Source organism: Schistocerca cancellata, chromosome 12 (assembly GCF_023864275.1).
Source record: "Schistocerca cancellata isolate TAMUIC-IGC-003103 chromosome 12, iqSchCanc2.1, whole genome shotgun sequence".
NCBI classification, from domain to species: domain Eukaryota; kingdom Metazoa; phylum Arthropoda; class Insecta; order Orthoptera; family Acrididae; genus Schistocerca; species Schistocerca cancellata.
Window position 1 is genome coordinate 105441784 of NC_064637.1, and position 13319 is coordinate 105455102.

A 13319-nucleotide genomic window follows, 5' to 3' on the forward strand; every position below is an offset into this window, starting at 1 on the left:
GTCCGGAACCGCGCGACTGCCACGGTCGCAGGTTCGAATCCTGCCTCGGGCATGGATGTGTGTGATGTCCTTAGGTTAGTTAGGTTTAAGTAGTTTAAGTTCTAGGGGACTGATGCCCACAGATGTTAAGTCCCATAGCGCTCAGAGCCATTTGAACCATTTTTTTTTTTTGAACTTGGAATGGATCCTGATGCATTTTGGAATTCCTGTGTGATGGTCTGGATAGATGTCGGTCTATTACACATTGCAACCCTCTTCAACTGTCGGCGGTTTCTGTCAGTCAACTGACGAGGCCGTGCTGTACGCTTTGTCCTGAACGTGTGCCTTCACGTTTCCACTTCACTATCACATAGGAAACAGTGGACCTAGGGATATTTAGGAGTGCGGAAATCTCGCACACAGACGTATGTCACAAGTGACACCCAATCACTTGACCGCCGGCCGTTGTGGCTGAGCGGTTCTAGGCGCTTCAGTCTGGAAACGCGCGACCGCTACGATCGCTGGTTCGAATCCTGCCTCGGACATGGATGTGTGTGATGTCCTTAGGTAAGTTACGTTTAAGTAGTTCTAAGTTCTAGGGGACTGATGACCTCAGATGTTAAGTCCCATAGTGCTCAGAGCCATTTGAACCAATCACTTGACCACGTTCGAAGTCCGTGAGATCCGCAGAGCGCCCCACTCTGCTCTCTCACGATGCCTAATGATTACTGAGGTCGCTGATATGGATCACCTGGCAGTAGGTGGCAGCACAATGCATTTTGGGTGTGTCCGGATACTTTTGATCACATAGTGTATATGTCCAGGTGCGTCTGCCCTGAGCACAAAGTCTTCTTTGAACTCATACCATCTGTAAACGCTAGTTTTACATAAAGCACACTCGTGAAGTTCTGCTGCACTTTATTCCTTTCCTATATGAAAATCTGATACAAATCCTCTGACGCATATTTATACAAAATACTGGCAAATCCCATGCAATGATTCGCAATTGCTAAATATGTATGGGAATTGGATATAAGTTCTAATCTCCTTCTATATCTCCTTCTACTTCTACATCTACATCTACGTAAAGCCACCGTACGGTGCGTGGCGTAGGGTACCCTGTACCACTACTTGTCATTTTCTTTCCTGTTCCCCTCGCAAATAGTGCGAGAGAAAAACAACTATCTATATGCCTCCGTATGAGCCCTAGTTTCTCGTATCTTATCTTCGTGCTCCTTATGCGCAGTGATTTTCATACAGAGCCTAAGTGACGTTACCAACATAAAAACCTAAACAGCCTACTTACAAAGTGGGTGGACGTAACGTTGTAAAGTAATGTTGGCGGTAGTAGAATCGTTCGGCAGTCAGCTTCAAATGCCGGGTCCGTAAATTTTCTCAATAGTGTTCCTCGAAAAGAGTGTTGCCTTCCCTCCAGGGCTTCCCATTTGAGTTCCCAAAGCATCTATGTAACACTTACGTGTTGTTCGAACCTACAGGTAACAAATCTAGCAGACCGCCTCTGAATTGCTTTGCTGTCTTCCTTCAGTCTGGCCTAGTACGGATCCCGAAAACTCGAGCAGCAGTCAAAAATAGGTCGCGCACCAGCGTCCTTTATGTGGTCTCCTTTACTTGTGAACTAGTCGTTCCTAAAATTCTCCCAATAAATGAAGTCGACCATTCGCCTTCCCAACCACACTTCTCACATGTTCGTTCCACCTCATATCGCTTTACAACGTTACGTCCACGCACTTTGTAAGTAGGCTGTTTAGGTTTCTATGTTGGTAACGTCACTTAGCGCTCTGTATGAAAATCACTGCCTGTGCTGTGTGCAGTCTGTGGCTGGTTGGCATTGTTGGAATATTCACTAGTGTAGTGTTGGGCAGTTGGATGTGAACAGCACGTAGCGTTGCGCAGTTGGAGGTGAGCCGCCAGCAGTGGTGGATGTGGGGAGATAGATGGCTGAGTTTTGAGAGCGGATGATCTGGACGTGTGTCCATCAGAGACAGTAAATTTGTAGGACTGAACTGATGTATACATATTATGACTTTTGAACACTTTTAAGGTAAATACATTGTTTGTTCTCTATCAAAATCTTTCATTTGCTAACTACGCCTATCAGTAGTTAGTGCCTTCAGTAGTCTGAATCTTTTATTTAGCTGGCAGTATTGGCGCTCGCTGTATTGCAGTAGTTCGAGTAACGAAGATTTTTGTGAGGTAAGTGATTCATGAAAGGTATAGGTTATTGTTACTCAGGGCCATTCTTTTGTAGGGATTATTGAAAGTCAGACTGCGTTGCACTAAAAATATTGTCTATCAGTTTAGTGATGATCAGAATAAGTAAAGAGAGAAATGTCTGAGTACGTTCAGTTTTGCTCAGCTGTTTGAAAATCAAATAACGTAAGGGGTTTGCCAGCAGAGTAATTCATAAATTTTTCTAAGGGGACGTTTCAACTTAAATGACTTCGCTGTGTCAAGCATGACTAGTAATACTGTATCCGAACATTACAGGTTTGATCTTCCTACTCATCCGGATTTATGTTTTTCCACACCAGATGTTAATTTTGTCTAAATCGTCTTGTCTCATCCTACAGTCACTCAACTTTGACACCCTACCGTACACCACAGCGTTATCAGTAAACAACAGCAGTCTACTGCCCACCCTCTCCACTAAATCATTTATATATAGAGAGAACAACAGCGGTCCTATCACAGTTCCCTGAGGCACTCCTGACGATACCCTTGTATCTGATAACACTCGCCACCGAGGGCAACATAGTGGTTTCTGTTACTTAAGAAGTCTTCGAGCCATGTGCTCGTACCTTCGTTAACAGGTCAAATGCTTTCCGGAAATCTATACTCATGCTCATAAATTAAGAATAATTGCAGAATGTGGTGCCACACAACGTGGCACTACACAAAACTGGCGCTAATTGCATAGGCGCACACACGACACAGATCTGTAAGTCCACGGTATTGCTGATAAGTTGATAAACCGTCCCGAAACACATGTGCTACAAAACGCCACTGTTTCCTGCGCATGTAGCTTGACATCAATATGGGATATGATCACCATGCACAGGTACACATGCCACACAACGGGTTGGCATACTCTGCATCAGGTGGTCGAGCAGCTGCTGGGGTATAGCCTCCCATTCTTGCACCAGTGCCTGTCGGAGCTCCTGAAGTGTCCTTGGGGTTTGAAGACGTGCAGCAATACATTAACTGAGAGCATGTCAGGCATGCTCGATGGGCTTTAGGTCTGGAGAACAGGCAGGCCACTCCATTCACCTGATATCTTCTGTTTCAAGGTGCTCCTCCAGGATGGCAGCTCGGTGGGGCCGTGCGTTATCATCCATCAGGAGGAAGGTGGGACCCACTGCACCCCTGAAAATGCGAACATACTGGTTCAAAATGACGTCCCGATACACCTGACCTGTTACAGTTCCTCTGTCAAAGACATGCAGGGGTGTACATGCACACCATCAAACCACGACCTCCTTATAGGTCCCTTTCATGGACATTAAGGGGTTAGTATGTGGTTTCTGGTTCACGCCAGATGAAAACCCGGCGAGTATCACTGTTCAGAGTATTCCTGGACTCGTCCGTGAACATAACCTGGGACCACTGTTCCAATGACCATGTGCTGTATTGTTGACACCAGGCTTTACGGGCTCTCCTGTGACCAGGGGTCAGTGGAATGCACCTTGCAGGTCTCCGGACGAATAAACCATGTCTGTTCAGTCGTCTGTAGACTGTTTTAGTGCCTGCATAAGGTCCCAAGCGAGGCTACCTGCAGTACTCCATGGCCGTCTATGGGCACTGATAGTGAGATATCGGTCTTCTTGTGATGTTGTACACTGTAGACGTCCCGTACTGCAGCGCCTGGACGCGTTTCCTGTGTGCTGGAATCGCTACCATAATCTTGAGATCACACTGTGTGGCACATGGAGGGCCCATGGTATGACCTGCTGTGTTCAAGCAGCCTCCAGTCGCCCTAGTATTCTACCCCTCAAAACGTCATCATTATGTGTTATTCGAGCCATATTCAACACACAGTCACCATTAGCACGTCTGAAAACGTCTCACACTTAGTCGCTGCACTGTACCCTGACATGCAACAACACACCTCTGCATATTTAGTCTGCTGGCAGCGCCACCATGCGACGACCGTAGGTCAAATGCACCGCATGGTCATACACCGAGGTGATTTAAACGCGGAAACCGCCCACCAGAGCGTTGTTTCACCAAGTATCAGCATTATCCTTAATTTATGAGCATGAGTGTAGAAGTATGGAATCAGCCTGTCACACCTCATCCATTGTCACATGTCATGTGAGAAGAGGGCGAGCTAAAGCTGCCCTCCCCCTCTGTCACTCCATTTTCTTCCCCCATCACAACCGTAGCATCATCGCAGAAAAAACGTTTCATTGTGTGCAGCTATAAATGTAGTACCATTATCACCATACATGTGACAAGGTTTTCCTCTTCTAGCAGCGAATCTCCTGAGGGCAGCCAAAAAATACCTGATTACTAAGACGCTAACTAGATGTATGGCTTTGGTTGCCATGCAAACAAGGAAATATAGACCTTGGTAAATGGAAATGAGCGTTTGGCGTCATTGGCCGGGAGGCCCCCTGCGGGGCAGGTCCAGCCACCTTGGTGCAGGTCTTATTACAATAGACGCCACATTGGGCGATCTGCGCGCCGGATAGGGATGAAAATATGATGAAGACAGCACAACACCCAGTCCCTGAGCGGAGAAAATCTCCGACCCAGTCGTGAATCGAACCTGGGCCCGTAGTACAGCAATCGGTCACACTGACCACTTAGCTATTGGGCGGACATAGGTCTTGGTAGTAACCTGATTCTGTCTTCCACGATGCTTCACAGTTAACGGAGCCTGCATAATCCACTCCACAGTGCTGGAAAGAAAGAGACTGGTTTACTCTAGATGCTGGTAGTTGCCCCTTAAATTGAACCTCAGTCTGTGGCTTGAACCTAAAGCACTTCAAACATTTCCCAATAACTCCTTTGTCTGTGTTGCGCCCGTTGGCAATCCAAAGCCTCTTACGCAACGTGTTCAGCATAAGCGGTGATCCAGTATGCAACAGATTTTCATGTTCATAAATTCATCATCAAACTTAATAACGGACACCAAAGAGACTTGTGAACACCTTCTTTCAGGCGCATCTTCTAACACAAGTGAAGGCCAAGTGCTGCAGTCCAGGTCATTGTTGGATAGGCATGAAGGGCCAGATCACCACTGCACAAGTGGCAAGTGACCTCAAATGTGCTGGACTAATGCCAGGTGATAAGTGATCAGCAGGATTGTCTTCTGATTTGACATGTCTCAATTTGGGAACTGAACTCAGTTCCTGAATTTCAGAGAATCTGTTGGCAACAAAAGTTTTCCACTGGCTAGGACAACGTTGCAACCAGCATAGAACTATTGTAGAGTCCGTTCCCAGGTGGATATCACTATTGTTTACGACCTCGAAGGCATTGGCCACCTTATGAGTGAGTCTAGCAAGAAGCAGAGCACCACACAATTCCAACTGTGGTAGAGATTTAGTTTGAAAGGAGCTACACGAGAGTTGGCTGCAGCCAATGAAACTTCCACCTTGTCGGAAAGAACACATCCGATGTATACACAAGCACCAATGCCAGCTGTGAATCATCACAAAAACCACGAATTTCGAGTTTAACGTATTGAGGGCAGGAAACGAGCTTCCCTCCGATCGAAATATCATTTAGGGAAGGTAGTTGCATGTACAGGATATTCAATTCATCAATTACGTTGGATGATAGAACTTCATGCCAATCGAGGGTTAGTTGGCCACATGCCTAAAGAGTAGCTTGCATCTTATGACTGCTGGACCCAGAAACCCTAGTGGGTCAAAAATAGGTGCTATTCTAGGTAGAACATTACGCTTGGTAATCTTTGAGCATCAATGACTCTTCAGCTGCACATGGAACTGCAATCTGTCAGAGCCAGGGTGCCATAATATTCCTAACGTTTTTATGGTTTCTTCACCAGTAAGATTACAAGACGAAGAAGTTTCTCTTTCCTGCAACGGAAGTTTTTCCATAACCTTGTGACTTTGGAACACCATTTCATCAGCGGAATGCCCCCAGAAGCAAGTAGTTGAGCCAGCTCGGTTTGAAGTTCCTGAGCTTCAGCTTCTGTGGCTGACCCACCTAAGAAGTCGTCCACATAAAAGCTAGACACCAACGCTAGCGATGCCACTGGAAACCTGTCTTGATTTTCCATAGGCTGTAGCTTAGCGTGCCCCTTGATTAAATCCTTGATAGTCGATTCAGTCAAGCCCCATGAATCCTCGAAATTTCCCTATTCTTGCTGTGATCCGCGGATTCGTCTTCAATTTCCAGCCGACCCTGAGACGACTCAAACATCAGTCTGAACACGCTTAGTCTGCTTCATTTTGCCTCTAGTATTTCAATGTTGGCACTATCTGCATTCTGCGGAAAGGTCCCTATGGGTTCTAGAGCGACCTTTGCAACCCCTCTCTGTTTGACTATCACAGGAATCCATTTCGGGAATGGGCAGATGATAACAGGGAGCTAACACTAACCAGGTTGCAGCGGCTGTACAGGAGAGTACGAAGTGGAACAGCAGCGGCATCACGGGCGCTGGCAGCTGGCGTGTCAGAGCCTGCAGTCTCCGATGGTGCGAAGTGTCGGCGAGAGAAGGAGGTGACGTCCCAGATGATGACGGCACTGTCCGTGTCTGTGGTTCTCGCGTATAGAGCTCGAAAGACATTAAACGTCGGCGAAAATGTCCCGATCACTGGTTCTAAGGCTGTTGTTACCGAAGTTCCGAACAGGCCTTGGAACAATAGGTAGCCCTTACCGACGAAACCGGAATGTGTGCAACTCACACGTGATTATCTTCTCGCGGCTTTTTATACCGGAACAGATACGAGCGCGAACGAAACTATTACGCGTGCTGGCTGTATCCGGCCCAGAGGACCAAAAAATATTCACAGTTCACTAGCAGGCCTCTGGTCCTGCGTTAGTATATTTAAGTTTTGAGCGTGTAGTATGAGAGGACTCACTGCCCTCCCTTGTTTCCACTCACAATAGTTAGACCGCAGACAACCCTTGTGATACGTAAACACTTTATTCCGTATTACTTCACAGGTGCTATTTAGCAATATCTACGAGGTGCATTCAAGTTCTAAGGCCTCCGATTTTTTTTCTAATTAACTACTCACCCGAAATCGATGAAACTGGCGTTACTTCTCGACGTAATCGCCCTGCAGACGTACTCATTTTTCACAACGCTGACGCCATGATTCCATGGCAGCGGCGAAGGCTTCTTTAGGAATCTGTTTTGATCACTGGAAAATCGCTGAGGCAATAGCAGCACGGCTGGTGAATGTGCGGCCATGGAGAGTGTCTTTCATTGTTGGAAAAAGCCAAAAGTCACTAGGAGCTAGGTCAGGTGAGTAGGGAGCATGAGGAATCACTTCAAAGTTGTTATCACGAAGAAACTGTTGCGTAACGTTAGCTCGATGTGCGGGTGCGTTGTCTCGGTGAAACAGCACACGCGCAGCCTTTCCCGAACGTTTTTGTTGCAGTGCAGGAAGGAATTTGTTCTTCAAAACATTTTCGTAGGATGCACCTGTTACCGTAGTGCCCTTTGGAACGCAGTGGGTAAGGATTACGCCCTCGCTGTCCCAGAACATGGACACCATCATTTTTTCAGCACTGGCGGTAACCCGAAATTTTTTTGGTGGCGGTGAATCTGTGTGCGTCCATTGAGCTGACTGGCGTTTTGTTTCTGGATTGAAAAATGGCATCCACGTCTCATCCATTGTCACAACCGACGAAAAGAAAGTCCCATTCGTGCTGTCGTTGCGCGTCAACATTGCTCGGCAACATGCCACACAGGCAGCCATGTGGTCGTCCGTCAGCATTCGTGGCACCCACCTGGATGACACTTTTCGCATTTTCAGGTCGTCATGCAGGATTGTGTGCACAGAACCCACAGAAATGCCAACTCTGGAGGCGATCCCCCAAAACAATTCTCTCCACTTTCTCGATCGTGTCGTCAGACCGGCTTGTGCGAGCCCAAGGTTGTTTCGGTTTGTTGTCACACAATGTTCTGCCTTCATTAAACTGTCGCACCCACGAATACACTTTCGACACATCCATAACTCCGTCACCACATGTCTCCTTCAACTGTCGATGAATTTCAATTGGTTTCACACCACGCGAATTCAGAAAACGAATGACTGCACGCTGTTCAAGTAAGAAAAACGTCGCCATTTTAAGTATTTAAAACAGTTCTCATTCTCGCCACTGGCGGTAAAATTCCATCTGCCGTACGGTGCTGCCATCTCTGGGACGTATTGACAATGAATGCGGCCTCATTTTAAAACAATGTGCATGTTTCTATCTCTTTCCAGTCCGTAGAAAAAAAATCGGAGGCCTCAGAACTTGAATGCACCTCGTAACAAGTGCACAAAGTGCCCGTGAGCTGAGGCCTTGGACTGGACGACTCATACACTATGTGATCAGAAGTATCCGGACACCCCCAAAAATATATGTTTTTATATTAGGTCCACTGTGCTGCCATCTACTGCCAGGTACTCCACATCAGCGACCTCAGTAGTCATTAGACACCGTGAGAGAGCAGAATGGAGCGCTCAGCAGTTCTCATGGACTTCGAACATGATCAGGTGATTGGGTGTCACTTGTGTCATACATTTGTAAGCGAGATTTCCACACACCTAAATACCCCTAGGTCCTCTGTTTCCCATGTGATAGTGAAGTGGAAACGTGAAGGGACATGTGAAGCACAAAAGCGTACTGGCCCATCTCGTCTGTTGACTAACACAGACTGCCGACAGTTGAACAGGGTCGTAACGTGTAATAGGCAGACATCTATTCAGACCATCACACAGGAATTCCAAAATGCATCAGGATCCACTGCAAGTACTATGACAATAGGCGGGAGGTGAGAAAACTAGGATTTCATGGACAAGCAGCTGCTCATAAACCACACATCACGCTGGTAAATGCCAAACGACTCATCGCTTGGTATAAGGAGCGTAAACATTGGACGACTGAACAGTGGAAAAACGTTGTGTGGAGTGACGAATCACGGTACGCAATGTGGCGATCCGATGGCAGGGTGTGGGTACGGCGAATGCCCAGTGAACGTCAATTGCCAGCGTCTGTAGTGCCAACAATAAAATTCGGAGGCGGTGGTGTTATGGTGTGGTCGTGTTTTTCGTGGGGGGGACTTGCACCCCTTGTTTGTCTTGCGTGGCACTATTACAACACAGGCTTACATTGATGTTTTAAGCACCTTGTTGCTTCCCACTGTTGAAGAGCAATTCGGGGATGGCGATTGCATCATTCAACACGGTCGAGCACCTGTTCATAATGCACGGCCTGTGGCGGAGTGGTTCCACGACAAGAACACGGCTGTAATGGACCGGCTTGCACAGAGTCCTGACCTGAATCTGCCGTATTTCTTTCCCCCGTTCTTGTCAATCGTTCCCTAATGGTCTCTCTGAAACTTTCTACAACCTCCGGTTCTTTCAGTTTATCCCATGTCCCATCTCCTTAAATTACCACCTTTTTGCAGTTTCTTCAGTTTTAATCTACAGTTTATAACCAATAGATTGTGGTCAGAGTCCACATCTGCCCCTGGAAATGTCTTACAGTTTAAAACCTGGTTCCCAAATCTCTGTCTTACCATTATATAATCTATCTGAAACCTTCTAAAATCTCCAGGCTTCTTCCATGTACACAACCTTCTTTCATGATTCTTAAACCAAGTGTCAGCTATGATTAACTCATGCTCTGTGCAAAATTCTAGTAGACGGCTTCCTCTTTCATTCCTTAGCCCCAGTCCACATTCACTACTACTTTTCCTTCTCTTCCTTTTCCTATTATCGAATTCCAGTCCCCCATGCCTTTTAAATTTTCGTCTCCCTTCACTATCTGAATAATCTCTTTTATCTCATCGCCCATTTCTTCAATCTCTTCGTCATCTGCGGAGCTAGTTGGCATATAAACTTGTACTACTGTGGTAGGCGTGTGTTTCGCGTCTATCTTGACTACAATAATGCATTCATTATGCTGTTCGTAATAGCCTGCCGACGCTCCTATTCTTTTATTCATTATTAAGCCTACTACTGCATTACCCCTATTTGATTTTATATTTATAACCCTGTATTCACCTGACCAGAAGTCTTGTTCCTCCTGCCACCAAACTTCACTAATTCCCACTATATCTAACTTTAACCTATCGATTTCCCTTTTTAAATTTTCTAACCTACCTGCACGATTAATGGATCTGACATCCCACGCTCTGATCCGTAGAACGCCAGTTTTGTTTCTCCTGATAACGACGTCCTCTTGAGTAGTCCCCGACCGGAGATCCGAATGGGAGACTATTTTACCTCCGGAATATTTTACCCAAGAGGACGCTATCATCATTTAACCGTACAGTAAAGGTGCATGCCCCCGGGAAAAATTACGGCTGTAGTTTCCCGTTGCTTTCAGCCGTTCAATGTACCAGCAAATCAAGGCCGTTTTGGTTAATGTTACAAGGCCAGATCAGTGAATCATCCAGACTGTCACCCCTGCAACTACTGAAAAGGCTGCTGCCCCTCTTCAGGAACCACACGTGTGTCTGGCCTCTCAACAGATACCCCTCCGTTGTGGTTGCACCTACGGTACGGCTATCTGTATCGCTGAGGTACGCTAGCCTCCCCACCAACGGGAAGGTCTATGGTTCACGGGGGGTGGTGTAGGGGGGGGGGGGGAAGAGAGTAATACAGAGTCTGTATAAAAACTGGCGCACTTACGTATCTGTGCAAAATGTGAAACAAAAAACAATTCCTTCAGTTCGCATACCACAAGTTACTGCAGACACCCTCCAAAGAATTACTCAAAGCCCAAAGAAGTCTACACGTAAATTGGCCTAACAGCCGCATGTAACCGAGATCATATCGTGTTGTGCAGCAATTACAGGAGTATGGCAGTCAGAAACGTACAGATTACTGCACGTGGCTTTTGAACAACATAAACGATGAATTATTTGACCCTTTTCATTAAATTATGAGTGATGAAGCATTGTGTGTCAGGAACCACTCCATAATGAAAAAAATGGCGATTGGTGCGCTGTAACAGGAACGCGCACCATTGGACCGATACTTGTTGACACTACCCTCAACACTGTTGCATACATGGAGATTTTTGATACATTTTAGCTCAACTCACTGAATACGAAAGACAATACCGTTTCTTCCGGCAAGATGGGGCGCCGACTTGTCTGCAAACATTATGGCCACCACGTTCTACGGATCTAACAACGTGTGATGTTTACCTGTTGGGACACTCGAAGATCAAGATCTGTGAAACAAATCCACACACAACACAGGAACTGAAGGACATCAGCCGTGAAGTGGCCGCGATTGAAATCCGAACTTTACGCTCGAGGGTATCTGAATATAAGCACGTGGTATCACGTAACATTCCGCCAGTGCGGACGCTATTTGCTTCGTGATACATTACCCGTATTAAAATGAACCGTTTACCAATTGCGAAAAAGGTCGATATCGTGTTATTGTATAGCTATTGTGATCAAAATGCCCAACGGGCGTGTGCTATGTATGCTGCTCGGTATCTTGGACGACATCATCCAAGTGCCCGGACCGTTCGCCGGATAGTTACGTTATTTAAGGAAACAGGAAGTGTTCAGCCAGATGTGAAACGTCAACCACGACCTGCAACAAATGATGATGCCCAAGTAGGTGTTTTAGCTACTGTCGCGGCTAATCCGCACATCAGTAGCAGACAAATTGCGCGAGAGTCGGGAATCTCAAAAACGTCGGTGTTGAGAATGCTACATCACCATCGACTGCCCCCATACCATATTTCTATGCACCACGAATTGCAGGGCGACGGCTTTGAACGTGTGTACAGTTCTGCCACTGGGCACAAGAGAAATTACGGGACGATGACAGATTATTTGCACGCGTTCTGTTTAGCGACGAAGCGTAAACCGGCATAATATGCAGTATTGGGCAATGGAAAATCCACGATGGCTGCGACAAGTGGAACATCAGCGACCTTGGCGGGTTAATGTATGGTGCAGCATTATGGAGGAAGGATAATTGGCTCCATTTTATCGATGGCAATCTAAATGGTGCAATGTATGCTGATTTCCTACGTAATGTTCTACCGATGTTACTACAAGATGTTTCACTGCATGACAGAAAGGCGATGGATTTCCGGCACATAGCTCGCATGCGGTTGAATTGGTATTGAATAGCATATTTCATGACAGGTGGATTGCTCGTAGAAGCACCATACCGTGGCTCGCACGTTCACCGGATCTGACATCCCCGGATATCTTTCTGTGGGGAAAGTTGAAGGATATTTGCTATCGTGATCCACCGACAACGCCTGACAACATGTGTCAGCGCATTGTCAATGCATGTGCGAACATTACGGAAGGCGAACTACTCGCTGCTGAGAGGAATGTCGCTACACGTATTGCCAAATGCATTCTGGTTGACAGGCATCATTTTGAGCATTTATTGCATTAATGTGGTATTTACAGGTAATCACGCTGTAACAGCATGCGTTCTCAGAAATGATAAGTTCGCAAAGGTACATGTATCACATTCGAACTACCGAAACAAAATGTTCAAACGTACCTACGTTCTCTATTTTAATTTAAAAAACCTACCTGTTACCAACTGTTCGTCTAAAATTGTGAGCCATATGTTTGTGACTATTATAGCGCCATCTATCACAAAGTGAAAAAAGTGATATAACTAAAACATTCATATTTGTTTACGTACTACACGAATATGTAATAAAAAATGGGGGTTCCTATTTAATTAAACGCAGTTGATATCCGTTTGACCCATGGCACCTCCATCTGGTTTCCCCACTCAAGCTAGACAATTTCCGTTCTTTGTAGTTCTCGCGACTGACGTTTATTTCGTGAGATATTTGGCCCGGTCACGATCAATGTACCACCCTGTATAAGGGTGGTCTTCTCCGAATGTACTTCTGACCAAAGAGCGAGTGTGCTAGCTGGACTCAAAGTTCTTATTGATCATGCCTTTTGTGTTCTTGTGGAGATATTTCGGCAGCAACTTTCATCCCCTAACAAAAATGTCTTTATATCTAACCGAGAAGTGAAATACTAATTTTCATAAATTTGGCTTTAAAATTTTTTTAATGTAACGTAAAATTTTCTTTAAAATTTTCATTTCCCTTAGGGGTTAAATTTCCAGAAATACTGAAACATGTGGTTTTTTTTATTTCTATCGGAGAAGTAAAAT